This window comes from Podarcis pityusensis (assembly GCF_964106645.2).
Source record: "Podarcis pityusensis genome assembly, chromosome: Z".
Classification (NCBI taxonomy): domain Eukaryota; kingdom Metazoa; phylum Chordata; class Lepidosauria; order Squamata; family Lacertidae; genus Podarcis; species Podarcis pityusensis.
This window is the reverse complement of record NC_138044.1, coordinates 17,939,595-17,962,833: the sequence shown is the minus strand read 5'-3', so window position 1 is coordinate 17,962,833 and position 23,239 is coordinate 17,939,595. Positions and strand designations below refer to the sequence as shown.

Sequence of the window (23,239 nt, the reverse complement as noted above, 5' to 3'; positions counted from 1 at the left end):
GGCCAATGGCCCATCTAGGCCAGCATCCTGTTCTCACAGTGGCCACCCAGATGCCCCCAATGGGAAGCCCAAAAGCAGGACCTGAGCACAAGAGCCGTCCTCTCCTCTCCCGTGGCTTCCAGCAAGTGGCATTCAGAAGCATGGCTGCCTCCAACTGTGAAGGCAGAGCAGAGCCATTGTGTCCAGGAGCATGGATAGCCTTCTCTTCCATGATTTTGTCCTATCTTCTTTTAAAGCTACCCATGTTGGTGGTCATTACTGCCTCCTGTGGGAGTGAGTTCCATAGTTTAACTCTGTGCTGTGTGAACAAGTCCTTTCTTTTCTCTGTCCTGAATCTTCTAGCATTCAGTTTCACCAGATGACCACAGGTTCTGGTGTTATCTATTCTTTCTACACCATCCATCATTTTATGAATTTCTGTCATATTGCTTCTTACTTGCCTTTTCTTTAAACTAAGAAGTCCCAAAAGCTGCAATCTTTCTTCATAGGGGAGTTGCTCCATCCCCATTCTGCTGTACATTCTTATCTTTGAAAAGTCCTATACGATATTATTATTATTATTCTTATTATTATTATTATGGCTTGTTAGTCACTTGTTACCCAAAGGTCTCTAAGCAATTTGACAACACATTAAAAAATCCAGATAAATACATTATGCCATTGAAAACAGAATAAATCAGTGGGGGCATGACCGAACTGACTCTATCTAGCAATACAACTTTGTGGTCTTTATTTTTTTATATATATAAGATATTTATTAAGGTTTTCAAAATATTACAAAATAAAAATAGAAAAAAGAAAAATACAAAATAAAAATAGTTAAAAACAACTCAATCTTTCCATTACTAATTTTTCCTTAGCTTGTTTCCCGGACCTCCTCACGCCTCCCTTTTTTGTATTCCAGTTCAGTTTGTTGGTTCAGCAAATCCTTCCCCTCTTTGTTTATCCTAATCTTTAATCTTAAAATATTGTAGCATTAAATTTTTACCTGTTAGTAATCCATTTTTCATATTCCCTTATAGTATTGCAGCTAAAAACCTCTTAATTTCTATCCAACATCATTCTAACATTCATTAATTTTACAATATTTCTGTAAATAGTCTTTAAATTTCTTCCAATCTTCTTCCACCGACTCTTCTCCCTGGTCTCGGATTCTGCCAGTCATTTCCGCCAGTTCCATATAGTCAATCACCTTCATCTGCCATTCTTCCAGAGTGGGTAGATCTTGTGTCTTCCAATACTTTGCAATGAGTATCCTTGCTGCTGTTGTGGCAACAACTTTGTGGTCTTTAACCCCTTCATGCACTAAGTAGCAGTTGTGTATAGTTATGTATGACTGCAATATCCCACCAAAACAACCTCCCTCCAACAGCCACAGGAATCTTTGGCAGCAAACTGAAATAGCAGGATCTTAGGCCATAGCCACACCATGCATTTAAAGCCCCACTTTGAAGTCATGGCTTCCCACAAAGTATCCTGGGAAGTGCAGTTTGTTAAGAGTGCTGAGAGTTGTTAGGGGGGCCCTGTTTCCCTCCCAGAACTACAATTCCCAGAGTGGTTAAACAGTCAATTCCTCTTCACAGTGAACTATGGCTCTGGGAGGACTTGGGGGATGTGGGGGGATGTCTCCTAACTACTCTCAATAACCTTAGCAAACTATAGATCCCTGCATTATTTGGCAGAAGCCATGACTGTTGACAGTAGTATCGTAATGCTGTGTGAATGTGGCCATGTGTCGGGAGCTGGAGTCAGGAGCAGGTCAGCATTAAAACACCCAGTGTCAGTGAAGTTAACTCTTTATTCATAGAAACCTAGGGTTGCCATACATCTGGAATTTCCCAGACGTATACGGAATACTGTATCCAAAAGCAGTGTCAGCTGAATGTCTGGGAAACTCTTAAGAAACCAAAATGTTGCAGGCCTAGTGATCACAGCAACTCTTCCCAGTAGGTCTTGCCCCAATGAGGCAGTTGTGAGGACTGAAGATCCCCACGTTCCCACGCCGTCTAAGGCTCCTCCCCCAGCAACCCAAGGCTTTGTCTTCTTGCCTCTCGTTGCTCCACCCTCTTTATTTCTCTGTGTGTTCTGGGAGAACAGAAGGAGGGGACCAGGTTGCAGCAGGAGGGGGAGACTCCCTGGCTTCTTCAGCAGCCTGCCCCACCTCTGTCTCCTGGCTCCCATTCCCTCCTTCCTCTGGACTGCTCTCTGCCACAGCCTCTTCCTGCTCACTAAACCCTTTCACCTCCTCAACTTCCAATATCTCATCCTCCCAGTCTGCCTCCTCTTCTCCACTCATTGTCATCCCACCATCAGCCCTTGGGCTCCAAGCCTTCTTCCCCTGGGGGTTCCCTTGGGGTCTCCCTTGCTGGTGCCTCCCACCACTTATCTGCATGCAGCCAGTCCATGACACCATGGGATGATTTCAGCAAATCAGGGATCACGCAGCAAACATGATGGTGGGACAGGTACTACATGGCCTATCAGACTGAGTTACAGGATGATTTCAATGAATTATTATTATTATTATTATTATTATTATTATTATTCCCATCTGAGAAGGTTGCCCCAGTCACTCTGGGTGGCTCCCAACAAAATATTTAAAACACCAAAAATTAAAAATTTCCCTATACAGGGCTGCCTTCAAATGGCTTGTAAAAGCCAAATGGTTGTTTATTTCCTTGACATCTGACAGGAGGGCATCTACAGGGCGGTCGAAACTACCAAAAAGGCCCCTTTGCCTGGTTCCCTGTAACCTCACAGTGAGGGAATGACCAAATGAAGGCAACTGAGAGCAGGGGAGCAAAGATTCCTAAAACTATCTGGAAAAGGAAGTGAGATTTGACACTGCTTTCCCCTAAAGGACCATACTCTCTCCCTGCCTCCCTCCCTCCCTTTCTGCTGTTTTTGGGATATGTACAAATTAAAAGCAATCTTGCATACTCACAGCATGGCCTCAATTTGGAGAAGCAGGCAAGACCTGCTCCATGTGCTTTGCATTCTACTAGAAGCCTCTCCTGCACGCCTAAATCCCAGGTGTTGCCATCGTGTGAGTCCTCTCTGTCTTTGGCTTTCTAGGAAGAGGCATCTTGGCTCCCAAGGTGTGCTTTGAAATCGAATCACAGTTGTCATACAAAAAGAAATGTCAAAACAAGCAACAACAAAAATAAATCCATGTTGTTTGCTGTTCCGTCAATCATGTTGTGCCTAAACCATTGTGTGATATGGAAGATCACAGGTTTCCAGTGTTGTTGGTCAACCTAAAAGCAGCTGATTTCAATCAGAGGCACAGTGTTCTGGGAAATCAACGGCTGCAGCTCAGTGGTAGAGCATCTGCTTTGCATGTAGAAGGTCCCAGGTTCAATCCACTCTAGGTGCTGCAGGTGCTAGCCAGGGCTTGTTTTTGCTTTTGAAATGAGGCACAGAAGAGACTGTGGTGTCTTTATGATTTACGGTTTAGCCTATGATGGAGGGGTTCACACCATTAACATGCCAAGCAGGTCTTGTTTCTCCCATAGCTGCAGTCTTAGATTCAAACAGACATCAAACATTGCTCTCTGGCTCTCCAGCTTGCTGTTTTATTTCTAGGTCACATCACTGCAACTCAGCTCTAAATTCAGGCTTTGTCCTTCTAACTATCTCCAAATTGAGTGAGAAGCCCCACCCATTTGTCATCTTGCACAGAACCCTCCTTCCTTTGTTCTCTTAATGGCTCATAACCAGGCGATCGCCTCAACACTAACCTGGCTCATATTTTAACACTTGCTGGTTCCAGGGGTTGGAAGGGTCTCTCATACAGGGTACTTCCTCCTCCCCACTCCCCTGCCCTGCAACTCACAACAGTATGTTTTTAAACAGATTCTATATATGTATATAGTTTTAATTCTACCCATATTTAATTGTATTTTAATGATTGATCCTTCTATGTGTTTAGCAGTTCTTGTTTTCATCTGTAAGCCACCTTGAGTCTGGTCAGGGGGAAAAGTGGGGCATAAATAAGTAAATATCATCATCTTCCCCACATCTCCAGGTAGGGTTGGGAACATCCCCGTCTGAAACCCTGGAGAGCCACTGCCGGTCAGTGCAAGCAATACTGAGCTAATTGTACCAGTTATCTGACAACTACCTATGTTGCTGGGAAGAGCCATCATAGCTCAGTTTTAGAGCACCTGCTTTTCATGCAGAAGGTCCCAGGTTCAGCCGCCCATTGGCATCTCCAGGTGGGATTGAGAATGTCCTCTGACTACTTTTATATTGCATTATATTGCTTCAGGGCCCCTGTGGGCAGGAAGGTGGTCCCTAAATACATTTTCAAATAAAGAAATTAATTTGTCAAATGCATCTCCTACACAATGTTTGTTTTGTCCCTTAAATATTTATTTATATTTATCATGCATATGCATTAGGATACCCTATAGGACTTGTTCTGAGCCTAGTTACATGGAATATGGAGCAGACTTGGTTTCTGCTGTTTGAAGGACTCTTTTCATAGACTTGTACAGTAGGGAGGGCCCAACGAGGGTCAACTAGTCTAACCCCCTGCAATGCTGGGATCTTTTGCACAAAGTGGGGGTTCGAACCCATAACCCTGAGATTAACTAGTGGATTCAAATGACAAGAAAAGAGATTCTGACTATACCTTAGGACAGTGGTTCAAAAGCTTTTTTTACTCTGTGCCGCACTTTCAGAACAAAAATTTGCTTGCACCACACCATATTTTTTATTGAAAAGAAATACAATGAAAAACAAAAATAAGCAACTAGCGGTGCTTGATTTGGAAAAGGTATCTAACCATATTCTGCTAAATCCCGGGCACAAACAAACAAACAAACAAACAAACATTCCAGTGTAGTATAGTACCAAAATGTTTCTTTGATTGTCCTTGAATCTTCCTACCACGCTTGCCATCCTCTCCTGGCACACCAGTGTGACACGCCACAGCCTTTTAGAGTCACTGCCTTTAGGAAGAACTTTCTGACAGTAAGAGCCATTTAACAGTGGAACCGGCTCCCTTGGGAGGTGGTGGAGTCTCTTTCACTGGAGGTTTCTAAACAGAGGTTGGATGGCCATCTGTTGGCAATTTTAAAACAATGATTCCTGCACTGTAGTGGGTTGGACTAGATGACCCTTGGGCTCCCTTCTAACTCTACAATTCTATGATTATATCATCCACAAGGGCAGCAGGTCTGGGACTTGCCCCTTGTTTAGTTCTGGCTCAGGCAAAGAAATTCTCCCTGCATGATGCCAGCTGTTTTAAACCCTTCCCTCTCTGGATGATAGACAACATCATTCTGGGACAGCTTCTCTTTGTTCTTTCCCGCTTGGTATTGGCATTCAACCTCTCCCTTCTGACCTGCTCCACCCCACCCTTTCTAACCCACGGTTGCATCATCAGTCGCTCCCAAAGCAATTTCCTTTTCCTGCTGCTCAGTTAGCAGAGCATCAAGGCCAGGGCTCCAGATGTGCCCAGGATTTTAATTTTTTGTTTTGATTGACTCAGGATGTGGTGTCTGGAGGATGTAGATTCAGCTCTCCCTGCCCCCACCAGAGTCCTTAAAGGGAATCTTGCCCAGGGTTGCCACGAATATGTCTCCTGTGTGCAATCGTGGGAATAATCATCCAGCTTTCAAGCAAGTTTCTAGTCCCTGCTATTCTGAGGATATATAAAATACGAGATCACAAAGTATAGGAAGTGAGTCAGCAGATTAAGAAAGTTAACAATGTTATTTGCATTTTTGGTGTGTCTTAGTTTTTGAGTAAGACCTGGGGAGATTTCAAGAGCCAGAAAGAAGACTCTGGAGGGCCACTCAGTCAGCTCCCAGTCCAGATGTTCCACACTGCTGTGGCAGCTGGTTCTGAGGTTAAGCAAAACTGCTGGGATGGTTTGGACAGTCCTTCCCCCTAAGAGTCACCAAAGTGACCCCTCTCCCCAATTTATTTTGGTGCAAATCGATAAATTGAGGGGGTATTTGGAGGGGCTCAATTCTGAATCAAATCAGTGTAAAACAAGAGGCAGGGAATTACATGTAGATGATTTTCAACTACGTCTAAATGTGAATGAAACCCACTATGTTTAACTGAAAGTTCAGTCATTTAAAAACATTATTTAATACATTTGATAAATAACAGTCTCCTTTATATTTGCTTAAAAATGAAAAACTTGTATTTTTTATTTTATTTCATTAAATTCATGTACTGCTTGATTGTAAAACAAGCCCTCAAATCAGTTTACAAAAATATTTTTTAAATATCAATAGGAAAAATCAATATCAATAATCTGAACCTTTCACAAAGTTAATGTAACAATGAGCTAAAAACTTGCATCAGCATGCTAAACATCTGAGTCAGCTTGTCTGAGCAAAAAGGTTTTCAGCAAATGTCAAAAAGAGTACATTGAAGGCAGCTGCCTGATGTCAAGAGGCAGGGAGTTCCAAAGTGTAGGTGCCGCCACACTAAAAGTTTGAGTTCTTACAAGTGCAGAACAGGAATTATGCGGCAGCTGGTCATGCCAGTCACACCCTTTCTTCTTTTTCTTTATCAAAAATCCCATATGCATGTATGTATGACATAAAAATGGGTTGTGTTTTAATAAATAAGCAAATAAAATTAAAAAGTGATAAAAATTTCAGTTGCATCTGGCTGCAGCTGGCCTGTTAAAGAGGGCACACAGGGGAAGTGTGCTACCTGCAGCATTCCTCCAGACCAATGGGGGAGCTCACCTGGGGTTGGACTAGATGACCCTCGAGTCCCTTCCAACTCTACAATTGTATGATTCTACTTCCTAACATCAGGTGAACAGCAGAGGGAAGAACCATCCCCTCTCCCCTTTGACATCCTTTGAAAAATCTGAAAACTGTCAGGATAGACCCCTCTTAATATTTCCTCAGAGTTTAAGAGCCTCCCTTTCAACTGTCTCCACATGTGATTATAACGTTTTTTTATTATTATTACCCTAGTTGCTTCCTCCTGAATCATTTCCAGCTTCGAAGCATCCTTTATATTTCAGCTGAAGTGCTGAAACAAATGCATCTGAGGATGACGTCTTGTTGATATTCCAGGAGCCTTTGACTTCCAGAAGGCTGTGTGCAGTTCTGGTTAAAAGAAAGAAAGAAAGAAAGAAAGAAAGAACTCTCCAAACTGAGTGAATGGGTGGTAAAATGGAAAGTGCAATTCAGTGTCAACAAGTGTAAAGAGTTATGCATGTTGGGGCAAAAAAAATCTTCATTGCATGTACATACTCCTAGGGTCTGAACATGGACCACTTATAAATGCCATCTCCAACTCCTTGAAAGATTCCATCAACGGTGTCTCCGAAAATTTTTACACATCACTTGGGAAGACGGGTGAACTAATGCCAGTGTACTGGAAGAAGCAAAGATTACTAGTGTCGAAGCAACGATTCTTCAACATCAACTTCGTTGGACTGGTCATGTTGTTTGGATGCTTGATTATCGTCTTCCAAAGCAACTACTGTATTCCAAACCTAAAAGTGGAGAGCGTAATGCTGGTGGTCAACAAAAGAGGTTTAAAGATTCTCAAGGCAAATCTTTAAAAAATGTAGTATAAACACCAACAACTGAGAAACACTGCCTGTGAGCTCTCCAATTGGAGAACAGCCTTTACCAAAGGTGTCACGGACTTTGAAGATGCTCAAACGCAGGATGTAAGGGATGAGAGGAAGGCACATTCAACAAATCCTCACTGATCAACTCCCACCTGGAATCCTATGTCCCCACTGCAGAAGGACGTGTGGATCCAGAATTTACCTCCACGGTCACTTACAAACTCACTGTTAAAACCGTGTTCATGGAAGGGAATTTTATTCAGCCACAAATGATCGCCAAAGAAGAAGATCAGACCAGGGTGAGTTCTTGGTGTCATATTAGAAAGCTCAATAAAGATGTTGGCCCAGTTTCTTGGTCATGAAAAAGGCAAACCAACCCTAGGGATCACCACGGAAGGAACTGGAAATAAAATGCCAGTGTCATTGTGCCGTTATACAGATCTAAGCTGAATGTTAGAAGATTCGGGACAGATAAGAGGATCGTTGAACTATGGAACTCATTCCCACTGGATGGAATGGCGGCCACTGATTTCGATGGCTTTTAAAATCGGTTGAACAAATTAATAGAGGAAAAGGCTATTAATGGCTACTAAACACGATTCAGCTGGAAACCATAGGAGGAGAGAGTATTCTTGTGCTCAGGTTCTGATTGAGGGCTTCCAATTGTGGCCACTGTGAGAACTGGATGCTGGACTAGATGGGCCATTGGCCTGATCCAGCCATCTTTTCTTATTTTCTCAATGGCTCATAGTCCTGAAGGCTGTGTACTGCCTCCAAGATTTGATGGAGCATCCTTCTCAGTGCCAGCTGTAGGGAATCACACGTGGGGAGAGAACTGTATGCGTGTCCTGCTTTTTGGTTTCCAATATAGGCATCTGGTTGGCCACTGTGAGAACAGGATGCTGGAGCAGATGGGCCTTTGATCTAATCTGCAGGGCTCTCATGTTCTATATGCTACCTTCAGGATCAGAGGAAGCAGGCCTCTGAATACCAGTTGTTGAGAATCACGAGCATGCCTCTGATGCAGAGAGCCATGAATGGGAGATTTGAGGGGTTTCCTTAATGCATTCCACAGACATCTGGTTGGCCACTTTTGGCAATTGGATGCTGGGCTAGATAGGCCTTTGATATGATCCAGCAGCCAGGCTCTTCCTCCTGAATCTGTTACATATTCAGACTCATCTCTGCAAATATAATTTCAGTACAGTATTGTCATTTCAAGTGTACAGTATGTTCAATTCAATTCACTAAATTGGTGCAATCACAGCGTCCCTCCTGCAAATGAATTTGTTTGGGGCCCACGGTTGGTATTCAATGCTAGTAATAGGCCCCACCTGCACTATTCATTTAAAGCAGTATCCTACCACTTTAAACAGTCATGGCTTCCCCCAAAGAATCCTGGGATCTGAGAGTTGCTTGGAGACACCTGCTCCCATTCCCCTCACAGAGCAGCAATCACTAGGGCGCTTTAACAATCAAGCCCACTTTTCAGGAAACTCTGAGAATTGTAGCTTGACGATTCTTTGGATATCTGGACAGGCATAGCCTAACCTTTGTCATCTAGGCTCTGGTAAACTCTAGGTTAGATTACTGCAACATGTTATACATGGGGCTGCCTCTGAAGACAGTTCAGAAATGCCCACTGGTGCAAAATTCAGCAGCCAGGTTGATCACTGGGACAAGTGTCAATTCTGGCCCAACTGCACTGGCTGCCAATTAGTTTCTGGACCCAATTCAAAGTGCTGGTTTTGACCTACAAAGCCTTAAATGGCTCAGGACCGCAGTACCTCAAGGGCCACCTCTCTCCATGTTAACCGTCATGGACCCTATGATCATCATCTTGAGGCCCTTTTCCACAAGAGGTCCAGAGGGTGGCAACATGAGAATGGGCCTTTTTTGCAGTGGCTCCCTGTTTATGGAATGCTTTCCTCAGTGAGGCTCACCTAGTGCTTTCTTTATGTATCTTTAGGGAAAAGGAATCCTCTTCTTCCAGGCCTTTGGCCAATTAAACAATCTATGGCATTTTAAACTGTCTGTAGGGCGAGGTACTGGTATTGTTACCATCATATAATTTTTTATGTCTTCATATTGTACATTGTCCTGTGATCCTCAGATGATGGGCAGTATAGAAAATTGTTAAATAATAACAACAATAAAATGGAGAGCAGTGCTGGATCAGGCAAATGGCCCATCTAGTTTAGCATCCTGTTCTCAAAGTGGCTAAAAAATACTCTTCTACATGCATCTAATTGCAAAAATGTTTGCCAGCTGGAGATGTCGGGAAATACTGTGTATGTTCCCACACTGCAAAAAAGAGCAGATGGCCCAACTTGGAAAGGACCTAATCAATTGTATTTCTGCTACCTATCCCTCAATACAAAGAGCCTCTACTTCAGGCTCTTACTAACTGTTTCCAAGTGCCCTTTCCCACATTGCTAAACAACGTCTTCTGGTGGAAAGTACACATAAATCAAGGATGCTTGTGGTGTGATTAAGAAACCTCCATGAAACTTGACTCACGGTCCAAAAATGTGTTTGCTAAGGAGATGAAGCCACACGGCAAAGGTGCTCTCCAGGAAAGCCGGCTGCAGGATTCATAATCCCAAGGGATAATGATGATGAGCATCTGGACAGAAACTCTGAAGAGGTCACCTTCTTTCTGTGGGCATCTGACATTAATGCTAAAAAGACTGCAGTAACTTTGTGTCATAAGAAGTTTGCTCTGTCATACCCTCCAACATTTCTCTGATGGAAATTGGGACACCCTATTCAATAATAATAATAATAATAATGTTACTATTTATTCCGCACCCATCTAACTGGGTTGCTACTCTGAGTGGCTTCCAACATATAAAAACATTAAAAAACATTAAACATTAAAAGACTTCCCTATATAGCTTGCAAAAATCTATCACTTGCACGATAATAAATGTTGGAAATGTAAAGAAACTGAAGGTACATTCTTTCACCTTTGGTGGACGTGCCCAAGGATTAAGGCTTTCTGGGAGATGATTTATAATGAAATGAAAAGGGTATTTAAATATACCTTTCCAAAGAAACCAGAGGCCTTTCTCCTGGGCATGATCGGCCAAATGGTGCCAAAGAAGGACAGAACTTTCTTTATGTATGCCACAACAGCAGCAAGAATACTTATTGCAAAGTATTGGAAGACACAAGACCTACCCACTCTGGAAGAATGGCAGATGAAGGTGATGGACTACATGGAATTGGCGGAAATGACTGGCAGAATCCGAGACCAGGGAGAAGAGTCGGTGGAAGAAGATTGGAAGAAATTTAAAGACTATTTACAGAAATATTGTAAAATTAATGAATGTTAGAATGATGTTGGAATGAAGCTAGGTGGTTTAAGCAGTAATGTTATAAAGGTGTAGGTAAAAAAGGACTGATAACAGATGAAAATTTAAAGTTATAGTATATTAAGTTAAAGAATCATGAGAAAACAAAGAGGGAAAGAAATTGCTGACTTAACTAATTGAACTGGAATACAATAAAGGGAGGTATGAGGAGGTCAGGGAAACAAGGATATAAATGTAAGGTATGGAAAGAATGATCTATTTTTCTTTTTCTTTTTTCCCCTCTTTTTAAGTGTCTTTTACTCTTTTTTTGTAATTTGTATTTTGTATTTTCTTGTATTTTTACTTTTTGTTTTTGTGTAATTCTTGTATTCTCTGAAATTTTAATAAATATCATTAAAAAAAAAAAGACTTCCCTATATAAGGCTGCCTTCAGATGGCTCGGGGGTTGGATAACTCCATACCCTCCAACATTTCTCCGATGAAAATAGGGACGTCCTAAGGAAAGCAGGACATTCTGGGATTAAATCGGAAATTCGGATGGCTTCTGTAAATCTGGGACGTCCCTGGAAAATGGGGAACTCTTGGAGCGTCTGCTCTGTGTGTCATACAGGATCCAACAGAGAGCTTGTGTTCCACTGTATGTTCTCCTGAATTGTAAGAGGTGGCATGGGCTCACAATCTGCAGCTGGTATAAAATAGTACAGGCAACTCCCCATTTCCACGGAATCAGCACGTGCACAATTGTTGATGTATGTGCCTTTTGGGGCACCACAAGGGGGGTGGTGGAACAGGGCAGGCTTATTCACGTCCTGCTGACGCGTAAGGTGCCTTGGAACACAACCCCCCACGTAAATGGGGAGTTGCCTGTCCTGTGCCAAAAATATTTGATAAGTACATGAGAAGAACCTTGCTGGATGAGGCTGAGCATCCTGTCTTCACAGTGGCCAAACTGATGCCTCAGTGGGAAATCCTCCAAGCAAGACCTGACTGCAAAACTAACTTTCTTGCGATTTCAAGCAACAGTTATTCAGAGGCATACTCCCTCTGACAGTGAAGGTAAAATGTAAGAAGAGCCCTGCAGGATTAGGCCAGAGGGAGGCCATTTAACCCAGCATCCTGTTCTGACAGTGGCCAATCAGATGCCCCAAAGGGAAGCTCATGAGCAGGATTCAAACATAAGAGCATTCTCCCCTCCTGTGGTTTCCAGGCACTGTGATATCATCAGTCTTATTTTCAGTTCCTTTTCCTAACAATCCCTAGTGTGGAATCTGCCCTTTTCACAGCCGCTGCTTTCAACATCAATTGCAAGGGAGGCCTTGTAAGAGAAGAGTCCCAAGGCCAGGCTAGGAGAGGTGGAAGTCAAGGAGGGAGAAGAGGGGAGGAGGAAAGGAAGCATTGCAGAGTTGGCCCCGTTCCACCATATGACTCGGCCTGATGGAATGTACCAGAAGGCTTCCTTTCAAGAAACGTACAATATGGTAATGAACAGCTCCATATGTCCCATGTCATCAGCCACATGATAAACGGCAGCCAAGAGGCCAAGAAGATGCTTTGGAGCAGCCCTGGATCCTGGATCAGGAGGGGTCAGAGGTTAATATTGGAGTTAAGCGGGAAGGGGAGGGGGTGGGCTGCAGAATGGTATGGAGATCAAGTCATCAACAGCACTTATAGGAAGTGTGTCTGGGTTGCTGAAGTCTCCTGGCTGCTCATGTTGAAAACAGAACCTAAACACTCAATATGCTGCTTAATATTTGCATGCATAGGAGTGGCTGAAGCTGCCTTCTCTTGAATTAGACCCAATGGTGCATCCAGCTCACTATTGTCAACACTGATTGGCGGCGTCAGGTCTCCGGGGTTTCAGGCAGGGGACATTCCCAGCCCTGCCAGGAGATGACACTAGGGGCTGAAGCTAGGACCTCCTGCATCCAAAGCAGATGCTCCAACACTGAGCTGCAGCCTTTCCTCTAAAGGAAGACGAAAGATTCCAGTCCTCATGGTTCTGAATAAAAGGGCATGGGCAGAATTAAATAGGAACATGGAAAGCTGCCTTATACTGAGTCAGACCCTTGGGCATTGCGTTCAGGGAGGAGAGGGCTCTCAATGACTACTAGCCAATGTTGGCTATGCAGAGGCAGCAGTGCTGATAGCTCAGTTAGTTAGGGCATGGTGCTGAGAATGCCAAGGTTGCAGGTTCAAACCCCTTATGAGACAGCTGCATATTCCTGCATCGCGGGGGGGGGGGTGGACTAGAATGATCCTCAGGGTCCCTTTCAACTCTACAGTTCTATGACTCTATGATTCCGAACCCCAGTTTCTGGAAACCACAAGAAGGAAGAGGGCTTTTGTGCTCGGATCCTGTTTGTGAGCTTCTCATAATAGGCATCCAGTTGGCCACTGTGAGGACAGGAAGCTGGACTAGATGCAACCCCTATGGCCTGATGCAGCAAGTTCTTCTGATGTTTTTATTCAGCAGGGCTTCCTCTCATGTAAGTGTGCAGAGGATCATCCTACAAAAGGCAGAGCTTCCAAGACTGCCGTCCAAAGGAAGACAACAATTTTTATTTATACTGAGACTTACCTGTTGATGTGCCTTAGACTAAGACTAAATTAGACTAAATTACCTTAGTCGGATGGTCTTGCAACAACATGTTACCCTGCCTCTGTGTGTGTGTGTGTGTGTGTGTGTGTGTGTGTGTGTTGAGTTCTTTTGGAAGGGATTTTGCATGTTTGGAGGGAGGATTTTACATTCTACATAGCTGCTATAAGGCATTTGTCTCAGTGTCAAAAACCTGAGGGCTGTGCGTTAATTTGCTTGACAGCAGGCTGACTGTCACTTATACGGAGTGAAATTGATTCAGAATTCAAAGCATAGGGAGGTGGAGAATCCAGCTCATCATTTTGATCCAGGGTACTGTAATGGTGAATGCCAACCTCAACTTTTCCTACAGTTTATAGGTGTAGATCATGGTGTCAGCATAGTTGGCATAGCTTGATATAAAATATACTTCTCAATGAAATTTCTTGACCCCGGTGCAAGTCTTTATCCTGAACGTGTTCTAGAAGGTTACCCGATCTCCTAAGACTTTACGTAAAGATCAGCACAGTAACCTGTTGCCCATAAAATTTAATTAACATCTCCTGTAAAAAGAATGAATTTCCATATACACAATAGAATCCACCCAAGTTAAACTTGGGGGGAAAGCTAAGATAACAAGATAGTCATTTCTCACCAGCATTCTTTCTACTACCAAACCAAGGAAGGTAAACAAAATAATAGTCAAGAAACTTTAGGAACAGGCAATAGAAACAGAGGTGACAAATCACTCTTCCCAAAGACCCCCTCCCTTCTCCGTGACCTAACATTGGCTGAGAACAGTATTCAAAACCCAGATTTCAATGGTTGGTTGGCTCTCACAGCTCCAACATTAGGATCCAAGCTTAGTACATAACAACTCTCAAGGACCAGACTGGCACCACTTCACTTCAAGACAGGTATACTACCCTCCCTCCCTTTTTTGCTTTACATATAAGTGTGGCTCTGTGGCAAAATTGTCTTGTTCACTCTCTCTAGGCTTTCAGTCAGCTGAATAGCTTATTTGGTTAGAGCGTGGTGCTGATAATGCAAAGGTTGCAGATTCAATCCCCATGAATGGCAGCGGCAGAGTCCTGCATTCCAGGAGGCTGAACTAGGGTCCCTTCCCACTTTATGATTCTATTATAGGGATCCTTCCTTTGCTCTTTAGAATCTCTGTATTGAGTGTGTGTGTTTTGCTGCCTGCCTACACTGTAACTTTGCTGTCTGAAGCAGCATCCAGATGCTCTTGTCACTTTCATGTAATAGACAAACCTTTTAAAATTCCTCTTATGTGTGAACCTCTTGGGTCATAAGGTTAAGGGCAAACACCTGTTCACAATGAACACATGTTATAACTCTAGCAAAGGTCCTAGTCTGTGTAGGGATATACATGAGTATACATGTGGGTTCAGACACACACCTTGGAACAGCAGCAAATGTAGATGCCATCCAGATGTTATCAGAGCCCAACCTTCTGCCAGCCCCAGCCATCAAGGCCAACAGCAAAGCATGATGATGGGGCATTGTAGGCCAAGAAGGTCAGGGGGTGGTCCACTTTCCCCAACCCTGGCCTAGGTAAGGGAAGATGTTTTCTAAGGGATGAGTTCTGAGCTTTGAAGCTGACCCACACACTAGTTAACAGAAGCCAGATATACTGACCCATTACGCCATGGAAAGAAGCTCATCCACCACCACTTAAGGCTAGAATCACAGTTGGAAGGGACCCCAAGGGTCATCCAGTCCAACCCCCTGCAATGCAAGAATCGCAGCTGAAGAATCCCTGACAGGTAGCCATCCAACCTCTGCTTGAACACCTCCAACAAAGGAGAGCCCCCCCCCCACACTTCCTGAGGACCAAGACAGAAATAAATGAGCATGACTAACTTAGGGCCATTGATTTCAGCTGGTCTGCTTTACGTAGGACTAGCACTGTGTACAGCCCAATATGTATCTATGGGTAGCATTCAATGAGGTTCTACTCACAAATAGAGATGGGGGAGAAATTAAATTCATTTTACGTTTAAAGTTGGCTTTTATCAATTTCACGCTCTCTGGAAAAACAACAACATGAGGACTGAAATACAGCCTTCCTTCAGAATTCACACATTCAGATTTTGCAATGCAGTTCTCTGACTAAACAACGTTCACAAGAATGCATTTATTAGGTGCAGCCTGAATAAAAGTGCCCTATATTAGGCAGAATAGCTTGCACAAATGTGTCTGTTATGGAAATATTCATTAAAATATGTATATTATTTTGATTTATTTTATTTTTGCATTGATATTGCATATTTTTTTCCTCTCCAAGGTACTCAAGGCAGCAACTGTGGCCCATGGTCACCCAGTGAGCTTCATGGCTAAGTGGGGGGAAATTGAACTGGGTTCCCCCAGGTTTTACTCTGGCACTCTAACCACACTGTCTCTCTTGGGGTTGGACTGAACAATTTGAAATTTTTTCATAAGGACTTAAAAATAATAATAAATAGCCAGCATGTGTTGAACTAAAGATCAGATAAACTAAGATGGGCAAATTCAGCCACTCTCAGAAGAAGCAAAAATCCCTTTTCTGTGTCAAGGAAGGTTTTTGCAGAAGACCATATTTTTACTGACTCACACAGGATCCCCTGCCTGGCCACCCCTCCACATCCCTGACTAAAAGACGAGGCTGGCAGAATACTCAAGCCTTTTCTTTATGGGAAAAGGACTGACCACAGGCTCTGCAAGTGGTCTTTTTCTTTCCTCTGAAACGTCACTGGGGAAAAATGCAGACCCACCAAACTGCTTTACCCCACCCCCACATTTCCATGGTCAACTAGATGTCCCACCCACACCCCCATGCTGGTAGCCAGACTCTTTCTTTCTTTGCACATTTATTTAATATGCCAGACTCTTTCTGATGTGGCATTTCCCAGAGCTCTGCTTCATCGCCTAAAGGCAGTCCCACATCAGATTCTTGTTGCTTATGATCTAAGCCAGCGATTGCCAAACCTTTACAGGCCTGTACCCCCTTGTCTCCTACTCATTCCCATTCCCCGTGCCGTGTGTGTGTGTGTGTGTGTGTGTGTGTGTGTGTAACACTCATAATAGCATTTTGCATTCCCCACACAATAAAATTGAAAACAGTGTTAATTAACTGCACATTTACATACCTCCAAGTATCCCTGTTTTCCAGGGACATTCCCGAAATTACAGAAGACATCCCAGTTTCTGATTTGATTCCACAATGTCCAGGTTTTCCTTTTTCCTCCCCTTCCCGTGTTAGAGAACAATTAAAAGCGGTGTGTGTAGGGACAAAAATGGACTTCTGTTTATACTGAAAACAAAATCCCTGCACCAAATGAAGGAAATGGTGAAGCTGGCATATGAAGCCCTTCCTATAATTTTAAAGGAAATGTTACCAATCTGCTTTAAATTCTTTAACTGCAATGCTTCTGCAGCCTGATATCTTTTAGGAAACGCGTGGAGTGTTTATTCCTTTATTGTAAATGGAGCCTTACACCACGTGCTGAAAAGTAAATCCTACTGTATTCAACTGCCAGGTAACTGGGTAAACTGTGAAGTCTTTAAACTGCAATCCTAAGCAGTTTTACTCAGAACTAAGTCCCATTGAGTTCACTAGGATTTACTCTCTGGTATGTTCCTGATCATTCTCACAGTTGTTGTTGTTGTTGTCGTCCAGCCTTTTCCCCTGATAGAGACTCAAGGCAGTGTGAAGCTAACATTATGTTTCATGTTGTACACGATCCTTCCCCTCACACATTTTTTTCTTTGCAACAATCCTGTGAGGTAGGTTAGGCTGCGAGGTTGCCATCGGCTCAAGGCGACCGATATATGTGTGTATCTGTACGATGTCTCTGTGTGCAGTGAGATCAAATGCAGGAGAAGCTTCCTAATGTAGAATAGGGTGTTTTCATTGGAGAAATGAAATAGCCTCATTGGAGGCTATGCATTTATTCAAAATTCAATCGAACTGATTTTGTTTAACTGATTTTTAAAAATATGAACTTTTCAAAGTCTGATAGTCATTTGCACCTCCAGTGCCCCCCTGCTGCCCCCTGACTTTTTAGAAACTCCCTTGGTAATCCCGCTGCCCACTTTGGGAACCCTTGATCTAAGCCTTGCTCTATCCACCATGAGATGACTGTGGGATTTTTCAAGGAAATGAACCATCTCACTCACTGTCCTGGTAATGCAAACAGGCACTTTCCCCATAAGGCATAATATTATGGGATGGGGCATGGGGGAAGAATAACCACATTCCAGGCTCTGTTTCCCATTGGGAAGCATTGGGGTTTCCTTGACAATCAAGCTTGTTTTAATAAATGAGTGCAATTAAGAAGCATAATCTACGAGCTGATAAATACTCCTTTCAGGCTCAAACCATATTTTTCAAAAACCACTATTTTGAGCGCTTTGGAGGAGACTTATTGGCTCCTTCTGTGTTTTTTCACCACCTTTCGAACTGAAACTAATTGAGCAGGGATAGAGTGTATTTTTTTCCTAGTTTACATTTTTAATGTGCAGATTGGACACAAATGCCTTCGTGTATTGACTACTGCAATGCTTTCTACATGCGGCTCTCCTTGAAGACAACAGTTAGCCAAAGGATGCAGACTGAGGTCTCAGATTTGTACTGTCCACCTATGTTCTTCTGGCCCTAGTAGAAGGCATTGATGTTGACTTAGCCCTGAATGACCTGGGGTCCAAAAACTGGAAAGAGCCCTTCTCTCCCCTTCTCTACCCGCCTCAGAGCATGGAATGGAGAAAACGGACAGAGAAAGGTTTTTCCCCAACTCTGTCAAGGCACTAGAACTCATGGACCTCCTATGAAGCTGAATGTTGGAGGCTGAAGGACAGATAAAAGAAAGAACTTATCATACCCTCCAAAATTTCTCAGATGAAAATAGGGACATTTCTCACTCCCCTCCCCCAATGGACCCTCCTCGACCCGCCATTTTGTCCCCTCCCCCAGCAGAGCATTTCCTATCAGAAGAAGGGTGAGTGACAACACCAATGGGACACAGCAAACACACCCTCCACTGACCGGGAAAACCCCCCGCAATTTTATTTTATCCTTTGGTAGATTTACAAAAATAGAAAACCTCACCAATGAATAAATTTTAGAGATGGGCAACATTAGACGTGGATGTGCAAAGCATTTTTTAAAAATGAAAATAAAAATCAAGACTTCTTTGCGCTGTGTTCTGTTCCCCCTTTCTTCCTCTCTAGGGCAAGCCTGCTCTCTGCCTGCCCCTCAGAACTGTCATGTCACACGGGGCTGGGCCTTGGCAGTGGTGGCCCCTTCTCCTTGCCCGCTCTCCAGCAGCTGCTATGAGCTGCCAGAGAGAGAAGGTCGGCAGCGGCAGCCATGCAGAGGCAACGGAATGTTCTCTTACAGCCGCAGCTGCCGCTGCTGCTCGGGACAAGCGCTGGGCTCATGCTTCTCCCTGAGTTCGGTGGCTGCAGTGCTGGTGAATTAAATAGGGACATTCCGGGATGAAATCAGAAGCCGAGGCGGCTTTCATAATTCCGGGACTGTTGGGGCACATAATCAAACTATGGAACTCAGCCCTACAGGAGGCACTGATGGCCACCAACTTGGATGACTTTAAAAGAAGGTGGACAAATACATGGAGGAGGAGGGGCCTACTGATAGCTAGCAGCCACAATGGCTGTGCTCTGCCTCCACAGTTGGAAGCAGCAATGCTTCTGAATACCATTTGCTGAAAACCACAGGAGGGGAGAGTGTTTTTGTGCTTGGATTCTCCTTGCAGGCTTTCCATGCAGGCATCTGGTTGGCCACTGTGAGAACACGATGCTGGATTAGATGGGCCATTGGCCTGATTGAGCAGCAGGCTCTTCTTATGTTCTCAAATTTACATTGTGAGGCTTCTGCCTCCTGCCTTGACTGTCCTCGGAAGACCGGTCATTTAAAATGCACCATACGTATGTATAAAGACAGCCCTGTGGCGAGAGTCTCCACCATCCAGATGGGATCAAAGGGTACCCCTTGTTTATAAAGGCAAAGGAGAAATGGGAGATGATCATGTATAACCTTTCATCACCGTTCCAAAATGCTAAGTGCTCTAAGCTGTTGAGACGGCACAGGGTGGGGTGGAGTGGAATGTGGACGGAGACTATTTCATCCCCCTGGTCATTTACATTCCAGCATGTCTTTCGTTGAAAGTTACATTTCTCAGGGGCTACTTGGGCCTTGTCTCCAGATACCAGAGAATAAGGGGAGAATGAGATCTCCCTCCCCTTCAACACATCTTCCCATTGCCCCAGCAATCCAGCTGAAAGGGAAAAGAGATGAGCGGTCAGGATAAGTGTGAGGAGGGATGGAAACAGAGGTGTAAGGCATGAGATTGACCCCTACCCTAGGGACTGAATAAAAATGCCCCCCTAGGTTCCTTTGAGAGAAAGGCTAGGATATCAGTTAAATCAAATCATCATCTAACCTGCCAGGCAAGGCCCTTCTTTCAGTCCTACCATCCTCACAGGCAAGCTGGGGGCGAGGGGTGCAGGAAAGGGTCTTCTTGGTGGCTGCTCCCAGATTTTGGAACTCCCTCCCTAGAGAAGCCAGACTGGCTCCCTCCTCCTCATTCCATTGGCATGTAAAGACTTTCTTTTCCCAACAGGCTTTTGAGGGAATGACTAGTTTTAAAAGAAAAGGGTTTTAAACGGTGCTATTTTTACCATATGCATTTTAATAAATTTGCTTTAGTTGCTTTTTTAAAACAATTTTCTTTTATGTGCTTTTAGCTTTTTGTATTTTATCCGTATTGTTTTAATTTCTGTAAGCTGCCTTCAGTCCCGATCTGGAGTGGGAAAACAGGCTATTATAAATATAATAACAACCACAACAGTAATAATAATCAACTAGAATTGTTTATTCAAGGGATATTTGTACACTAGTGGGAATAATTAAGAGAGATTAAACCATGAAACTTGTTCCCACAGGAGGCAGTGATGGCCAACAGCTTGGATGGCTTTAAAAGAGGCTTATACAAATCCATGGAGGAGGAGAGGCTTATTGGTGGCTACTAGCCATGATGGCAATTCTCTCCCTCCGCAGACAGAGTCAGCAGTTGCTTCTCAGTCCCCTTTGCTGGGAACCACAGGAGGCCAGAGTGCTCTTGTGCTCAGATCCTGCATGTGGGTTTCCCTTGGGGGCATCTGGCTGACTGCTGTGAGAAGAGGATGCTGAACTAGATGGGCCAGTGGTCTGATCCAGCGGCAGGACTCTTCTTGCATACTTATTCTTCTCCAGCTGGGATTTTCCTCTAAGCCCCAGAAGAATTTGGCATTTAAAACTTCTGGCTCATCCTTGAGCAGAACATTACAAGCCTCCCAAAACTTTTAGAGACTGGAAGAACGGCTTCGGCAGCATGTAATAACAAACCACATTGACATTTTCCGTTTTTCTTTTTCGCAGCTCCACACGCTGCAGGACCAGAAACTCGTGAGTTTGTTCGGTGGCTTCAGAGTCGTGTCTCCATGCCCAGCAGGCCTGAATGGGATTCTGGGATAAAACCTCTTGCTTTGTTTTGCAATGAAGTAGCTCTCTTGGGAGCTGGCCCTGCTGTAAAGCAACATGAGAAACTCTGCCCCCTGCTCCCCCCCCCAAAAAAAAGAGAGAGTCTGTTTTATGGGCACTTACACAAAATGAGCAGAAAAGGTCTTAAGAGAGAGAAAAGGTGGATGCCAAGCCAGACTCGTTTGCTTAAGAGGGCTGCACATGCTCCCCATGTGACTCCTGCCTTGCAGGGGTTTGGACTAGATGACCCCTGGGGACCCTTCCGGCTCTATTATTTAATGACCCCAACATACTCAGAGAAGCATTAGGGAACTGAACAAGGGCTGCACATACTCCAATTGCTTACCCTCTTTTTTTTTTCTTTTTTTTTTTTGCAGACAGCTTCCTTGGCCATCCCTTCTCGTCAGCTGAGCCAAGCCCTGAGTGGAATCATCCGATGAAAGCTGGAAGTGTTTCAAAGTTGAGATTGGAGCGCAGTCATCTGCACTCCCATCTGCGCACCAGAGCCCACCAGCTGCTCTCTGCTTCTGCCTGCAGAACTCTGGCAGGGGGGAAAAAAACCCTCTCTCATTATAGGCAGCAGGGAGGGGGAGGGGAATGACCTCCGTCTTCACATAAGAATGTCTGGCTGCTGGTCAGTGGTCCAGCATCTTGTCCTCACAGTGGCCAACCAGGTGCCCCATTGGGAAGAAGCCCACAATCAAGACTCTGCTCTTCTGTGGCTTCCAATTGACTGCTTTGGTCGGCAGAACTGGCCCTTTCACAGCTGCCACATAATGCCCACTCTGCAATTATAAGAACTCAATCTTTTACTATGGTGGCACCTGCACTTTGGAACTCCCTGCCTAGTGACATAAAGCAGGCCCCTTTGCTGTACTCTTCCATTCTTGTTTAGGCAAGCCTATCTGGTTGTTTGAAAGTTGATGAGAATTTTCAGCAGCAAGAATACTCATCGCAAAGTATTGGAAGACACAAGAACTTCCCACGCTGGAGGAATGGCAGATGAAACTTATGGACTATATGGAATTGGCAGAAATGACTGGCAGAATCCGTGACCAGGGAGAAGAGTTGATGGAGGAAGACTGGAAGAAATTCAAAGACTATCTTCAGAAACACTGCAAAATTAAGGAATGTTAGAGTGATGTTGGACTGAAAATAAGTGGTTTCCAGCTGTACAGGTTAAAGTTAAGGATAGATTAAGATTAAAGATCAAGATTAAAGATGTTTAAAGAAATGGAAATTTGATAATAAAAGGGAAAAATTTAAAGCTATATGACATTAAGAGTAAGGATTAGGTTTAAAAAAAAAGTTGAAGTTATATATTTTAACATTTTATTAAATTAAAGATTGGGATAAAAAAGTTGAAAAGAAACTGCTGGACAAATAATGTGGATTGGAATACAAAAGAGGGAGGTATGAGGAAGTCCAGAAAATAAGTAATTTAAAATTGGAAATGGAAAAGAGAGTTTGTTTTTAATTGTTATGTTTTATGTTTTTATTGTTAAGTTTTGTATTTTTTTTGTGTGTGTTGCTTTTCTTTTTTCTTTGTTTAAAACCTTAATAAAAAATTATAAAAAAAGAAAGAAAGTTGATGAGAATTTCATTCTGTTTTAGTCCATTGCTATTTTTACTTTTCCGAGAGCCTTCTGGCAGTTCCCTCACTGCGAGAAGTGAGGTTGCAGGGAACCGGGCAGAGGGCCTTCTCGGTATTGGCACCTGCCCTGTGGAACGCCCTCCCATCAGATGTCAAGGAAATAAACAACTACAGTATCTGACGTTTAGAAGACATCAGATAGCAGCCTTGTTTAGGGAAGTTTTTAATGTTTGATCTTTTATTGTCTTTTTAATGTTCTGTTGGGAGCCACCCAGAGTGGCTGGGGAGGCCCGGCCAGATGGGTGAGGTATAAGTAATGTATTATTATTATTATTATTATTATTATTATTATTATTATCATTATCATCATCATTATTATTATTATCATTATTATTATTATTTTCAAAAACTTAAATTGTTAATTTTTCTTATTGATATTTTATTGTTTTCATCTTTTTTGTGAATTACTTCTAGAGTTCTGCCTTATTGTGGGTGGAGCTGTGGTCTAAACCACTGAGCCTAGAGCTTGCCGATCGGAAGGTCAGTGATTCGAATACCCGCGACAGGGTGAGCTCCCGTTGCTCGGTCCCAGCTCCTGCCAACCTAGCAGTTCGAAAGCACGTCAAAGTGCAAGTAGATAAATAGGTACCGC

At 43.5% G+C, this 23,239-nt stretch overlaps 1 long non-coding RNA gene across 1 annotated transcript in view; it reads right to left on the bottom strand.

Annotated features, from left to right (window-relative positions):
* Window positions 1-16,663, bottom strand: part of LOC308468092 — a 37,392-nt gene extending 20,729 nt beyond the window's left edge. The window contains exons 1-2 of the long non-coding RNA XR_013981465.1: window positions 16,603-16,663; window positions 2,945-3,103 (exon numbers count right to left, since the gene is read on the bottom strand). This is a non-coding gene — a long non-coding RNA (uncharacterized lncRNA). The remainder of the gene's footprint in view (window positions 1-2,944; window positions 3,104-16,602) is intronic.
* Window positions 16,664-23,239: the final 6,576 nt, after the last annotated feature.